Below are 16,903 nucleotides of genomic sequence, written 5' to 3'. Positions count from 1 at the left end.
CCAGACACTGCTACTAGGCCCAAAATGATTTCCTGGGTTAGATGCAGTAAAAAATTAGAAATAGATACACAGGCGGTGTAGCTTCCTTCACAGGTGGTCTACTCCACTGACTACGAGACACTGCTACTAGGCCCAAAAAGATTTCCTGGGTTAGATACAGTAAAAAATTAGAATTAGATACACAGGCGTTGTAGCTTCCTTCACAGGTGGGCTACTCCGCTGACTACGAGACACTGCTACTATGCCCAAAAGGATTTACTGGGTTAGATGCAGTAAAAAAATGTTATTAGATACACAGGCGGTGTAGCTTGCTTCAGATGGGCTACTCCACTGACTACCAGACACTGCTACTAGGCCCAAAAGGATTTCCTGGGTTAGATGCAGTAAAAAATTACAATTAGATACACAGGCGGAGTAGCTTTCTTCACAGGTGGGCTACTCCGCTGACTACGAGACCCTGCTACTAGGCCCAAAAGGATTTCTTGGGTTAGATGCAGTAAAAAATTATTAGATACACAGGTGGTGTAGCTTGCTTCAGATGGGCTACTCCACTGACTACCAGACACTGCTACTAGGCCCAAAAGGATTTCCTGGGTTAGATGCAGTAAAAAATTAGAATTACATACACAGGCGGTGTAGCTTCCTTCACAGGTGGGCTACTCCACTGACTACGAGACACTGCTACTAGGCCCAAAAAGATTTCCTGGGTTAGATGCAGTAAAAAGTTGTTATTAGATACATAGGTGGTGTAGATTGCTTCACAGGTGGGCTACTCCACTGACTACGAGACACTGCTACTATGCTCAAAAGGATTTACTGGGTTAGATGCAGTAAAAAATTGTTATTAGATACACAGGTGGTGTAGCTTGCTTCAGATGGTCTACTCCACTGACTACGAGACACTGCTACTAGGCCCAAAAAGATTTCCTGGGTTAGATGCAGTAAAAAAAATTGAATTAGATACACAGGCGGTGTAGCTTCCTTCACAGGTGGGCTACTCCGCTGACTACGAGACACTGCTACTATGCCCAAAAGAATTTACTGGGTTAGATGCAGTAAAAAATTGTTATTAGATACACAGGTGGTGTAGATTGCTTCAGATGGGCTACTCCACTAACTACCAGACACTACTACTAGGCCCAAAATGATTTCCTGGGTTAGATGCAGTAAAAAATTAGAAATAGATACACAGGCGGTGTAGCTTCCTTCACAGGTGGTCTACTCCACTGACTACGAGACACTGCTACTAGGCCCAAAAAGATTTCCTGGGTTAGATACAGTAAAAAATTAGAATTAGATACACAGGCGTTGTAGCTTCCTTCACAGGTGGGCTACTCCGCTGACTACGAGACACTGCTACTATGCCCAAAAGGATTTACTGGGTTAGATGCAGTAAAAAAATGTTATTAGATACACAGGCGGTGTAGCTTGCTTCAGATGGGCTACTCCACTGACTACCAGACACTGCTACTAGGCCCAAAAGGATTTCCTGGGTTAGATGCAGTAAAAAATTACAATTAGATACACAGGCGGAGTAGCATTCTTCACAGATGGGCTACTCTGCTGACTACGAGACCCTGCTACTAGGCCCAAAAGGATTTCTTGGGTTAGATGCAGTAAAAAATTGTTATTAGATACACAGGTGGTGTAGCTTGCTTCAGATGGGCTACTCCACTGACTACCAGACACTGCTACTAGGCCCAAAAGGATTTCCTGGGTTAGATGCAGTAAAAAATTAGAATTACATACACAGGCGGTGTAGCTTCCTTCACAGGTGGGCTACTCCACTGACTACGAGACACTGCTACTATGCCCAAAAGGATTTATTGGGTTAGATGCAGTAAAAAAATTGTTATTAGATGCACAGGTGGTGTAGCTTGCTTGAGATGGGCTACTCCGCTGACTACGAGACACTGCTACTGGCCCAGAAGGATTTCCTGTGTTAGATGCAGTAAAAAATTGTTATTAGATACACAGGTGGTATAGCTTGCTTCAGATGGGCTACTCCACTGACTACCAGACACTGCTACTAGGCCCAAAAGATTTCCTGTGTTAGATGCAGTAAAAAATTAGAATTAGATACACAGGCGGTGTAGCTTCCTTCACAGTTGGGCTACTCAGCTGACTACGAGACACTGCTACTATGCCCAAAAGGATTTACTGGGTTAGATGCAGTAAAAAATTGTTATTAGATACACAGGTGGTGTAGCTTGCTTCAGATGGGCTACTCCACTGACTACCAGATACTGCTACTAGGCCCAAATGGATTTCCTGGGTTAGATGCAGTAAAAAATTAGAATTAGATACACAGGCAATGTTGCTTCCTTCACAGGTGGGCTACTCCGCTGACTACCAGACACTGCTACTAGGCCCAAAAAGATTTCCTGGGTTAGATACAGTAAAAAATTAGAATTAGATACACAGGCGGTGTAGCTTCCTTCACAGGTGGGCTACTCCGCTGACTACGAGACACTGGTACTAGGCCCATAAAGATTTCCTGGTTTAGATGCAGTAAAAAAAAATTTATTAAATACACAGGTGGTGTAGCTTGCTTCATATGGGCTACTCCACTGACTACCAGACACTGCTACTAGGCCCAAAAGGATTTCCTGGGTTAGATGCAGTAAAAAATTAGAATGAGATACACAGGCGGTGTAGTTTCCTTCACAGGTGGGCTACTCCGCTGACTACCAGACACTGCTACTAGGCCCAAAAAGATTTCCTGTGTTAGATGCAGTAAAAAAATAGAATTAGATACACAGGCGGTGTAGCTTCCTTCACAGGTGGGCTACTCCGCTGACTACGAGACACTGCTACTAGGCCCAAAAAGATTTCCTGGGTTAGATGCAGTAAAAAGTTGTTATTAGATACATAGGTGGTGTAGATTGCTTCACAGGTGGGCTACTCCACTGACTACGAGACACTGCTACTATGCTCAAAAGGATGTACTGGGTTAGATGCAGTAAAATATTGTTATTAGATACACAGGTGGTGTAGCTTGCTTCAGATGGTCTACTCCACTGACTACGAGACACTGCTACTAGGCCCAAAAAGATTTCCTGGGTTAGATGCAGTAAAAAAATTAGAATTAGATACACAGGCGGTGTAGCTTCCTTCACAGGTGGGCTACTCCGCTGACTACGAGACACTGCTACTATGCCCAAAAGAATTTACTGGGTTAGATGCAGTAAAAAATTGTTATTAGATACACAGGTGGTGTAGATTGCTTCAGATGGGCTACTCCACTAACTACCAGACACTGCTACTAGGCCCAAAATGATTTCCTGGGTTAGATGCAGTAAAAAATTAGAAATAGATACACAGGCGGTGTAGCTTCCTTCACAGGTGGTCTACTCCACTGACTACGAGACACTGCTACTAGGCCCAAAAAGATTTCCTGGGTTAGATACAGTAAAAAATTAGAATTAGATACACAGGCGTTGTAGCTTCCTTCACAGGTGGGCTACTCCGCTGACTACGAGACACTGCTACTATGCCCAAAAGGATTTACTGGGTTAGATGCAGTAAAAAAATGTTATTAGATACACAGGCGGTGTAGCTTGCTTCAGATGGGCTACTCCACTGACTACCAGACACTGCTACTAGGCCCAAAAGGATTTCCTGGGTTAGATGCAGTAAAAAATTACAATTAGATACACAGGCGGAGTAGCTTTCTTCACAGGTGGGCTACTCCGCTGACTACGAGACCCTGCTACTAGGCCCAAAAGGATTTCTTGGGTTAGATGCAGTAAAAAATTGTTATTAGATACACAGGTGGTGTAGCTTGCTTCAGATGGGCTACTCCACTGACTACCAGACACTGCTACTAGGCCCAAAAGGATTTCCTGGGTTAGATGCAGTAAAAAATTAGAATTACATACACAGGCGGTGTAGCTTCCTTCACAGGTGGGCTACTCCACTGACTACGAGACACTGCTACTAGGCCCAAAAAGATTTCCTGGGTTAGATGCAGTAAAAAGTTGTTATTAGATACATAGGTGGTGTAGATTGCTTCACAGGTGGGCTACTCCACTGACTACGAGACACTGCTACTATGCTCAAAAGGATTTACTGGGTTAGATGCAGTAAAAAATTGTTATTAGATACACAGGTGGTGTAGCTTGCTTCAGATGGTCTACTCCACTGACTACGAGACACTGCTACTAGGCCCAAAAAGATTTCCTGGGTTAGATGCAGTAAAAAAAATTGAATTAGATACACAGGCGGTGTAGCTTCCTTCACAGGTGGGCTACTCCGCTGACTACGAGACACTGCTACTATGCCCAAAAGAATTTACTGGGTTAGATGCAGTAAAAAATTGTTATTAGATACACAGGTGGTGTAGATTGCTTCAGATGGGCTACTCCACTAACTACCAGACACTACTACTAGGCCCAAAATGATTTCCTGGGTTAGATGCAGTAAAAAATTAGAAATAGATACACAGGCGGTGTAGCTTCCTTCACAGGTGGTCTACTCCACTGACTACGAGACACTGCTACTAGGCCCAAAAAGATTTCCTGGGTTAGATACAGTAAAAAATTAGAATTAGATACACAGGCGTTGTAGCTTCCTTCACAGGTGGGCTACTCCGCTGACTACGAGACACTGCTACTATGCCCAAAAGGATTTACTGGGTTAGATGCAGTAAAAAAATGTTATTAGATACACAGGCGGTGTAGCTTGCTTCAGATGGGCTACTCCACTGACTACCAGACACTGCTACTAGGCCCAAAAGGATTTCCTGGGTTAGATGCAGTAAAAAATTACAATTAGATACACAGGCGGAGTAGCTTTCTTCACAGGTGGGCTACTCCGCTGACTACGAGACCCTGCTACTAGGCCCAAAAGGATTTCTTGGGTTAGATGCAGTAAAAAATTGTTATTAGATACACAGGTGGTGTAGCTTGCTTCAGATGGGCTACTCCACTGACTACCAGACACTGCTACTAGGCCCAAAAGGATTTCCTGGGTTAGATGCAGTAAAAAATTAGAATTACATACACAGGCGGTGTAGCTTCCTTCACAGGTGGGCTACTCCACTGACTACGAGACACTGCTACTATGCCCAAAAGGATTTATTGGGTTAGATGCAGTAAAAAAATTGTTATTAGATGCACAGGTGGTGCAGCTTGCTTCAGATGGGCTACTCTACTAACTACCAGACACTGCTACAGGCCCAAAAGGATTGGCTGGCTTAAATGCAGTTAAAAATTGGTATTAGGTACACAGGTGGTGTAGCTTGCAACACAGATAGGCTACTCCAATGACTAACAGACACTGCTACAGGCCCAAAAGGATTGGCTGAGCTACATTTCGCCAAATGCTGTCAAAATCACTTGCACAGCACTGGCACAGACCTGCCTGGCAAAAAGTTCTATGAACTGCTATAACCTAGCCCTCAAAAGGGCTGCAATTAGAACTAGTCCCTACTCCCTAAACCTATCTCTCTATGTAACTGGAAATTCGCTCGCAATTCACACAGTTATACTTTATAGCGCCCACAGCAGCAGCGGTGCCGTCTAACACTCAGCTGCAGCAGTGAGAAAATGGTGGCGACGGGGAAAATGGCTGGGTCTTATAGGGCAAGGACTTGTGACATACACAGCCAATGACACATGCCCTTGCTTGAGTGAAAAAAAAGCACTTCGCTGCGTGTGTGCGCTGCTGATAGGCTGACAGACTGCACCGCCCCACTGTAAATGCGGGAAAGAAAAAAAATGGAGATCGGCATTATTTCTGCAGAGATCTATCCACTGCCCCTCCCCTCGCCCACTCTACACTGAAACTGTCTATTAACATTGATTAACAGTATTACTGTGAAAAAATCCAGTTACGCTTTTGGTGCACGAACAGTTATCGAACATAACCTCGAACAGCCGAATTTTTTGCAAATCGTTCGAATTCGTCGAATGACTCGAACACCACCCAAAACAGCTCCAATTTGAGATTGGCAAACAGTTCAAGTCGAACACCGCTCATCTCTATTTAAGATTTGTCACGTTGATAAAAATGTTTGGATTATTACCGCAGTAATATAGGATCACTTCTGATGAGATGATTACAGTTTTAGGCAGTGACCTGTGAGTCAGAGATGCTTCCAGGGGTCTTCCCTATGCTGTTCCCATGTCTTTTCAGCACTGTATGAATGTGTCTGATCATGTCTCACAAAGCACATGGCCAAATAAGGTAGAAAAATGATAAAATTACATTTCCCGGTGAATGCAGTTTTCCCGTTTGAAGCAATGCAAAAGTGCAAAAACGCTTCAAAAACGCTACGTGTGAACATTGCCCAAGATGTGGAGAAGCATTTTTGTTTTTGTATATTTATTTTGCCTTGTATACAAGTCATTACCCTGGAAAGGATGTTCCTTAACATTTTTCCCAGGAAAATCCATTTTGGTTTTGTTTTTGTATGTTTTATTGTGAGTCCGTAAAAGTGGCGTAACACTTCTGACAACATTGTTGACAGCAGTTACCTGGGATTCAGAGATGCTTCTGGGGTTCTTCCCCGTGCTGTTCCCATGTCATTTAAGCACTCTTCCCATTGATTTGGGCAATTTTTAGGCTCTCTGCAAACAGCGGGGGGAAGGTGCAGTGGGCGCCGTAAAAATGCTTGAGTTTCCCATAGACTTACATTGGGCTCGTTACTCGGGCCGAGCACACTCGAGCATTCGAATTTGGCCAACTCAAGCAACGAGTACCCGAGCATTTTAGTGCTCACTCATCACAACTTTTCTTTTTTTTTCCCTAACTTTATGTGTGCAAATCTCGGCTAGCCAATCAGAGCGCAGGAAGCATCCACAATATCCAGACACAAAGGCTTGGCTGCTGAAAATCACATGTCCCTCTCTATATAAAGAATGGACATCTTGTTTTATCGTCATTTTGTCATTATAGGAGGTCACAGAGGCTGCTGCTGATGCTGCTCCTGGATTCATTAGAGATATTAGTTAGTTAGCTAGGCGGTTGTGTCTAAGTCGGATAGTTTAGGTAACTAGTGTCCTGTGTGGCTGTGAAATCGACCTTCCGGCAGTTTTTTTTTGTGCCATCACAGAGGTATGCACAAAGACATCAGGGCACATGTCATAGAAGTCTGTTGTCCACTGCTTCTATTGTGCTCCATGAACGAGTAAAAATCTATTTTTTTCAGTTGCTAATGTGATACAGTAAGCCATAGTTGCCCACCTGTTGTCATTTTGTGGGGGTGAAATTCAGCTGTATGCAGAGCTCCTGCAGAGTAAAGAAATCTATTTTTTTCTGTGAGTAACGTGACGCAGCACACCGTAGGACATCTTGTCATTTTGTGGCGTTGAAATTCAGCTGTTTGCAGAGTAAAAAAATTTTCCTGTGAGTAACGTGACGTGACACAGCACGCCATAAATCACACAATGTCATTTAGTGACATTGAAATTCAGCTGTATGCAGAGTAAAAAAAATCTATTTTTTCTGTGAGTAACATGACGCAGCACGCAATAAGCCATCTTGTTACTTTGTAGCATTGAAATTCAGCTGTATGCAGAGTAAAAAAAAAATTTTTGCTGTGGCTAACGTGATACAGCAAGCCATATCTCACCTTTTCATATAGTGAGGCTGAAATTCAGCTGTGTGCAGAGCTGCTGCAGAGTAAAAAAAATATTTTTTTCAGTTGCTAGCGTGAAACAGCAAGCTAGATCTCAGTTTTAAATTGTTTGTAGCATATCTTGTATGTTATACAGGCCACTAAAAAAAATATTTCTTCTGTTACTAACGTGATACTGTATGGGAGACCTCAGTTTTAAATTGTTTGGAGCATATCATCTATGTTATACAGGCCTCATCCACATAAAAAAAGTATTTCTTCTGTTACTAACGTGATACAGTAAGTGACATCTCAGAGTGCCAAGGGAGGGTGGATTACTGTGATCGAGAGGGGGTTGGTGATACCAGACAAACTGTTAGTGAAGGTGCAAGAGCCAAGGAACAAATGGAGGAGGAAGAGGTGATGGGCGAGCAACTGTTAGGAGAGGAAGAGGATAATCATCCCCTTTCTGTTGTTCATGATTGGCGGGAGGGGATGGAGGAAACAAGCATCAGAGTTACCAATCCACCAACACAGCTTGGGCTTGGACCTCATGGAAGAGCCCGACATATGAAACATGATCCCTGTATAGTTATGATTTAAAATAGTGCTGACTACTGGGTTCCCACTGTATTATCTCCACGTTATAAGAGTAAATTTTGCCAGATGCTTCCCGCCATGGAAAGGGACCTGCGAATGCTGGAGTATCGAAATACGCTTTTACACAACCTTAATAGAGGTTTTCTTCAAGAGAGCAGTGAGGCATCGCAGCTCTACATTTCTAACCTCCAGCACGTCAATTCATCAATGCCAAAATATTATCAGCAGCAGCATAAGTGGCAGAAGCAAATTCTGTGAGTCCTTTCACACATTTTTTAGACCAGCACATGCACCAGCACAACAGAGTATAAGTCTGACACGTGGTGAACGACTGTAGAGGATGGTGCAGGAGTATCTAGAACTCAATATCAAAACCATCAGGGAGGGTTTGAACCTTTTGACATTTTGGTCTTCAAAAATGAATGAGTGGCCTAAGCTCGCCTGTCACGTCTTGAAGGTTTTATCTTGCCCGGCAGCCAGCGCTCTCTCAGAATGTGTCTTCAGCGCTGTTGGTGGTATCCTGACAGATAAGTGCAGCCAGCTGTCCACTGAAAGTGTAGACCACCTAACTTTCTTCAAGATGAACAAGTCATAGTCATGAACAAGTCATAGATCTCCAAGGACTTTTGCATCCCAAACGCAGACTGTACAGACTAGGCGATGCTGTAGTTTTAGTGTGCTGTACTGATCTTGCGTTATTGCAGTCTATGATATGTTTAGTGTGGCTTCTGTGCCTGCTTTTGCTGCTGCCGCAGATGTTAACACTAATTTTTGGAAATGTGAACACTCTTAGTTGGGTCTCCATCTACTGGGTTGGCTGTAGTGGAAGAGGTGTTGGTCCCCATTATAATAGTTATACTCTAGTGAAATTAATTCTTTGGTGCAGATATTGTTCTCCACACAGGAGTACACATGATAAAATCAAAATTAGTTTTCTTAGTACTGTGGTATATAGAGCAGGCTACATCTCATCTTTAAATTCTTTGGTGCAGATATTGTTCTCCACACAGGGGTACACATGATAAAATCTAAATTGGTTTTCGTACTACCGTGGTATATAAACCAGGCTACATTTCATCTTTTAATTTTTTGGTGCTGATACTGTTCTCTATAAATATAATTGCTGAATATTGCAAAATCAGCCAAACCGAATATTGATATATTCGCTTATCTCTTGTGGTGAAGCCTATGTCTGTTTTCACTGACAGACCTCAGTATTTTTCTTCTCCTGCACCTTCTCCAGATCCACATGACACCATCCCCAGCAGCCACAGTACACAGTGTTGATTTCACATACTGCCCTCATTCTTTTCACTCATGCAAGGTAAAGCACTGTCATGCAGTTTATATAGTTTGAAAGCCTGGGGAACAAAAGCCAAAAAGTAGAGGACGAGTTGCTACTGTGCATCAAGCAACAAATGTCATGCTGGCTATCTCACTGTCAACAAGAGCATTCTTAGGCTTTGTGGCCGCGATGCAGAAATGCTCGGGATTTTTCCTGAGCGTTTCTGCATCTCCCTGGCAGAAAAAATGCATGCGGATTTTACATGTATTTTTTCAGCCAGGGACAAGCATTTGTGAAGCGTTTTTAGCATGCGATTTCGCATGAGGGTTGTCAAGCACTTTCCAAGCGATTTTATCATCACTAGAAAGTGCTTGACATCTTGGTCACACTATATAAATCCATGCAACCAGCACGGATTTTACATAGTGTGACCAATTTAGTTAAAAAAAAGAATAAAAATGGTAAAAAATTTAAAAAAACATTATACTCACCTTCCGATGGCCCCCGGTCTTCTTCTCCGGTCTTTCCGGTCTCTCGAGGTGGTGTAAATGGACCTTCCATGACGTCATTTAGTCATGTGACAGGTCACGCGACCACCGACGTCAGCGGTCGCTTGACCTGTCACATGACTGAATGACGTCATGGAAGGTCCTTTTACTCCATCGCGTGCCACTGGGGAGCCAAGACATACCGGATAGAAGACTGCGGGACATTGGAAGGTGAGTATAATGTGTTTTTTTATTTTAAATTGGTTTTTTTTACAGGTACTATGGTACCTGGGTCTGGAGGAGAGTCTCCTCTTCTCCAAACCCGGGTACAATCCGCACATTGAATCGCTTAATATCCCCATGTGCACATGTAGTCATGCGAATATTAAGCGATTCAATGCAAGTCTATGGCAGCCAAATCGCCGTGATTCCGCAAAATAATTGGAAGTGTTGCTGATTTTCCCGCAATGATAATCCGCAGCGGAAATTTCCGCAGCATGTGCGATTATCATTGGGGAACATAGCAGACCTTCTACCCATCGTTTTTTAAGCGTTTTCGTGGCGGAATTGCCGCTGCGGAAATGCTTAAAAAGCGCATACAGCCTTACTGTCATTTAGTTTGGCAAAGTAACTCAAGTTCCAATGTCCTGAATTTAACTGTGCAACATTTCTTTCTGAAATCTACCCACTTAAGGAAAGTGATAGCTATGGCCAGGAAAATGTCTGCTCTTTTCAACCGTTCTTGCTTGTCAAAGTATACCCTCCTGGCTTTGTAAAAAACAACTGGCTGTCTCATTTACAATGTGGTAACATGCTAGAATTTGAAGCTGCATATGTTGGAACATCTGTATGAACACTGTAAAGTGGTGACTGACTAAGTCATGCAACAGAAAAAACTTTTAGTGTGAGTTACATTGAGATCTGACATTGGCAGCTGATGAGGGATGCATGTAAGGCTTCTAAGAGGCTGCAAAATTTGTCAGCAGGGAGAACTGTAGAATCAAAGATGGTTATTCTTCTCAGATTTATCCTTGAAAAAACACTCACCAGAATGCAAGTGCAAGAAGGGATGGAGGAAGAAAAGTAACTTTGATATGTTCATCGACATCCTATACCTGTTAGAAACCGTCATAGTCCATGCTACATGCTGCAGGCTGTGGAGAAAGAACAAGAAGAGGAGGAAGCGAAGCAGTAAGTGAATGTGGAGGGGACATTGAGATGACACAGGCAGGGGATGAGGGTGACCATCAGAGTGAAAATAATGGTAACGACGCAGGCCATGACAACCAACCGTTTCAGTGGGTTAATCAAAGTGAACCAACAGGGCTCTCAGTTGTGCTGGTGAGCATGACAATTTGTATGCTGAAACGTTTGTGGGTTGACAAGCTTATTATTAGTATCAAGCAAAGGGATTACTATTGTATAGCCATACTTTTAGGCCCTCCCTATAAAATTTAAATGGGGTAAATTGTTATGGCATCTGAAAAACAGTCAAAATTGGCTTATTATCAGGATAAGCTGTGTTACCTGCTTTGCAAAGCTTTTGCTGAGTTAATGCCTGCCTGACACATAACTGACCAGCTCCTCTGCCTGTGCCAGTGACAGGGATACATAAAGTAGCCAAAGCATAGCAGCAACAGCTATGGTATTTTTGACTTGAGGGATCAGATGTTTTATCTGCCATTGCACCAATTTGACACACTTCAGCAAAAATAGATTTTTTTCTAGGTGTTCAGTCACACCTAGATTGTGAACCTTCTCAAGCAGATGTCCTGAACCCATGGACTTCTGGATTAGCAGATCGGTCCAGTGGCAAGAACTGTCACACTTTTCTATGGGTGCACTGGAATTTTCAGCCTCAGTATACTGTCAGAGAGGGTATTCAAAGCGGCCAGTGGCTTTGACACACCCAAGTGAACCTGGTTATTTGCCATATGCACGCACAATCTTACAATTCTCAAAATTAATCAGGCATTGCTGACTTTCACCTATTGCTGATGCCAATAATTAGATTGGCTGTGCCTGTCCTGTCCAATGCAGATAAGCCAATGCTCAACCGGGCATCTGTACCATGTTCATCATGTCACCAATGCTGTAATGCTTCAGCTGCTCGGGCTGCCATTCCTGGACCTACACTACAAGACATAGATCCTTGCCTGTCCAATTTCATTTTTATACTATGCGACATCTGTCACTACCCCTGCACTGCCACACATCTTTTGGCTCCTCACTATGTTTCATAGTGCACTTTGATGCTGCTGCTGGGTCTGCAATTTGCTGGCCCTACACTTGCAGACATCTCCAGACATCTTGCAGAAAAAGCTATATTCTTCATTTTGGAAAGAAAAAAAACTTGATACTCCCTAAACAGGTGTCATGTTTGCATTACCACTTGTGAAAAGGCTTCTTCTGTTTGCGCATCCTGTGTTATAAACAACAGCAAGGCAAGAATACAAGTATCTGCCCCCAAAAAGGATAATTTTTTGCCATTTTGATCTATTTCTATTACATTTTTTATAGGTAGTCCAGCAACACCAAAAAAACTCTTGCTATTTGTTACTATATTTTCACTTAGTCTTTAAAATGTATCATCTACAACAGCAAAAAATTTTTTTATTTTAGTTTAAGGACTCTAAAACTGTATTAATATTACCTAACATGTACAGTTATATGTGTGTGAATTTCTTCCTGTATTTTATTTATATTCGTTGTTGTCAATTTCTAATTATCTAGTGATAACAAAGTTACTAATATTCATCCATTTTATTCTAAATGTTAAAAATAAGTAAAGTTTAATTTTTCCTCTATCATTTGTAGTTTTTTTATGCTGTGAGCAAATGTAACCAGGCTTTGATACAAAAATATCTAACTAGCCCCCAGTGGTTATTCTGAATTTTAATGTCATGTCAAATGGGATTATACGAAACAGTCACTAATAAGAAGAAATAAATATAAAGTTATATTCTTAATAGTTAATATTTGGTATAAATATGTGCTTTTCCACATAACTGTTCATTGTATTCATTGCATGACCATTTATTATGCAGAAGTCTTATGTTCTGGGACCTTAAGGTAAGTACTGAAATAACTATTTTTTAGTGCCTGTCATACCTTAATCTGCTTACATATGGTTCTGATATGAAATATTTGCATTTTAAACTTAGCAACAACATTATATTCACATTACATTTAAAATGTTACTTATTTCATACTTATGCAAACTTTAGGCTCTGTCTACACTATAACTAGTCTCCATTACACTGGGTTTCAATTACTTTTTAATGACATAAAATGGCTTGTCTACAGTCTTAAAAAAGTTACTATGTTAATGGGATATGCCTGGATTCATTGGAGTCCGCTTGATAACAGATTCTTATTCTGTCTTATTCTGTTTATAAATGACATATTTTTTTTTTTTAGACAGCATGTAAAATATAAACATTTCAGACATTCAAGTTCATGAAAATTACAAAAATATAATTCTATAAAATTTTACAAATAATTTTAAAAAGTAGAATTTATCTTAGAGGGAACGTATACAGACATGGCACAAAAGCTTACAATCTGCAATAACTTTGTCTTCCCAACACAGCGGAGTAAGCAGCTTCTACTCTCCTCTTCTGTCTCCTTTCCTCTTCCCTTGTAGATTGTAAACTCGTGGTCAGGAACCTTCTTCTGTGCTCAGAAGCTCCGTTTTTTTGTATTCAAAGAAGAACTACAATTACTTTTTTTTCTCTAAACCAGTGTAAATTTTAGTGTAGTGCAGTGTAGTGTCAGTGAGTTAATATACTCATTGATCTTCAACTCCTTTAATATTCTGCATTGTTCTGTTCCTCTTTTGAGTCACGTGACAGCAATTCAGTCACACTGTTCTCTATTACAATGTACACCCATAGGCCTCGTTCTGATGTTCTATAGGCTTACATTGCTAAAGAGAATTCACAGGGCACACCGAGTATAGTGTGATCGGAAGGAGTCTTAATTGTCGACAGAAGAGATACAGAACGGTGCTGAATTCCGGAGAAGATGGATATAAGTGAGTATACTAATATACCTACACTACACTAATATTTACACAAGTTTAGGGTAAAGAAAAGTTAATGGATGTGCTTCTTTAAAGAGAATCTATAGGCAGATTTTTGCTATGTAATCTGAGAGCACCATGATGTAGTGGAAAAAACCCGTATTCCAGTGATATGTCACTTTATGGGCTGTGTTTTTTCTGTTTCATTACAATCAGTGTTTTATCAGAAGGAAATTATAACTACAGGACAACCGACCTTGTGCATCCTAGTCCAACCACGCATCCAGCACTGATTAGCAGTTCTCTGTCACTATATAATGTACACAGAAAACTGTGGTGCGGGTGGGTTATACATCTCAATAAGTGAGCTGTGCAACAAAGAAAACTGTGATTCTGTCATAACTGCTGCTCCCAGTTAACTAAGTAATACATCACTGGTATCAGGGTCTCTGTCCGTACCGAACGCTGCAGACAGATTACATAGCAAAAACCTGCTAACTGATTCCCTTCAAGGTTTTTTACTGTTTTAAATCTGAAAATCAAAACTAAATTCAGCAACCAGAAATCTGAAAGCTTTCAAAGTTGTACATAATGTACTGTAGGTGTAACACCAGTACCACCCTCATAAGCAGCAAATTGTTTAGAACTTTGAGTGATTTCATTTTGCTCTTTGCCAGTATAGATCTGTTTATATGTACTGATGATCTAAGGTACAGTTCAGCATGAGGTATGAAATCCAGAAATCAAAGTGATGCAGGAATGTTCATACTCTTAGGATTCCCAAGTACTAGGCAAGTGCAGTTATCTTTCTTCGGATTATTCCTAGCCTTTTATTTCTTGACCATTGCTGCAAATATGCTCATTATTGGGATTGTGACCTTGAATCGCACACTTAAGAAAATCCCTATGTATATATTTTTATGCCATTTTTCTTTCCTTGAGATCTGGTATATCACTTCTACAGTGCCCAAAATGCTGGTGGACTTTATGACTGACAATAACACAATTTCATACAATGGCTGCATTGCCCAGGTCTACTTTTTCTATGCTTTAGGATTCACTGAACTGTTTTTCCTTTCTGTGATGGCATATGACAGATACTTGGCTATATGCCATCCACTACGATACACCACGCTTATGGCAATCAATACATGTCAGCAGATGGCAATGTGGTCATGGATTTGTGGATTTTTAAGCAGCCTCTTATTGGTCATTCCAAGCTCAAGACTCTTATTTTGTGGTCCAAGAATCATTAACCACTTTTTTTGTGACTTTATACCACTGATAAAAATCTCCTGCAATCAACCTTTATCTACAGATGCCATCTACTACGCCTTTGCTTGGATCATCATACTTTATTCTCTGCTTCTAACCAGTATTTCCTATCTACATATTATTAGGGCAGTATATTGCTTGCCTTCTCAGTTAGGTAGAGGTAAAGGTTTTTCAACATGTATGTCTCATCTAACTGTTGTCATGACCTTCTATGGCACCATTATCTATATGTATATGAGGTCCTCCACAAAATACATATCAAATCTAGATAAACTTGTGTCTATATTTTATGCAGTTGTAATTCCTTTAATTAATCCTCTTGTCTATACCCTCAGAAATCGAGACTTTCATGTAGCATTAAAAAAACATCTTTCATGTTTTTCTTTGATTTTTTGTAAATAATGAGATTTTATGTTTAATATTCTAATATCATGTGAATTATTTAAATCTCCCCCCAATTTTTCTTTACAACTATTGTTGCTTTTTACAAATGTGCCAAAAAAAAGTAAAAATGCACAAAGTCTAAATTATGAAAAATTCCAGAAAATTTGAAACATATCTCTAAAATAATATTAAAGATTTCAGGGGCAAATATGTGTATATATTTTTTACAAAATGATGACTATAGATGCATACCATGGTCAGCCATAACAGTATGTTATTGAATACGTCTCCCTTGGAGCATGAACTGCTAAAGACCTCTTAAGGTTGTCTATGTTATTTAGAGCCAAGACATTATAAAAGATTATTTATGTCCTATAAATTGTTTGGTATTTTGTGGATCAAATATAAGACGGAAGTCTAAGAAGTTGGGAAGACAAGTCAACATCTTAAACTTTGTCATGTTCATTAAATAATGCATATTTTTCGAATATAGTTTGAAGAGCTAGCCGGAAATCAAGACTACCATATTTTGTGGATTTTAAGACGCACTTTTTTCCCCCAAAATTTGGTAGGAAAATTGGGGTGCGTTTTATAATCTGAATGCAGCTTACCAGGGTCCTGGGGGATCTGCTGCGGTGGAGCTGGGTCACAAGAGGCATGGTTGCTGCTGCAGGAGGCCGGCGGCAACAGGAATGGGGAGATGCTGCAGGCTCTGGGCTCCGGTGGCCATTTTCCCGAAGCCCACAGCCGGGAAATCAATGGGAAGTGTGGGGACTCATCTCAGCGCCGACATTTTCTGAATGCTCAGGGCCTCACACCGATGGGATACGCCCTCCTCCCAGTCCGAGGCCCACAGCATTGCCCCACTCTTGCCGCCACCAGCTTCCTGCAGCAGCTACCCTGCCTCCTGTGACCCCACACTTCTATGCCGCTTCTTCCCTGTAAGCTACCATAAATTAGGACTATAAGATGGACTACCATTTTTTTTTTTTTTTTAAATATATTTTTCCTATTTTCCTCCCTAAAATTTGGAGTGCGTCTTATGGTCCAGTGCATTTTATAATTCACAAAATACGATATTTTGGTGCCACCCCCGGCTGACTTTTCCCTGTGCCATTCCAGGTCTCTCTCAAGTGTGTATATAGGGCTCCTCAAACTTTGTGTTCGCTGAAATGCTAGAGCATTTCAGAGAAAAATATACCTGGCTGCAATCATCGTGTTTCAACCTCTTGATAGCCCTTTATAATTCAACAAAATAGCACTCAGCCCAAAAAGCGAATTGCAAA

Source organism: Phyllobates terribilis, unplaced genomic scaffold (genome assembly GCF_046119375.1).
Source record: "Phyllobates terribilis strain yellow unplaced genomic scaffold, ASM4611937v1 Scaffold_1__5_contigs__length_1240528914, whole genome shotgun sequence".
NCBI lineage: Eukaryota > Metazoa > Chordata > Amphibia > Anura > Dendrobatidae > Phyllobates > Phyllobates terribilis.
This window is presented reverse-complemented; position numbering follows the sequence as displayed.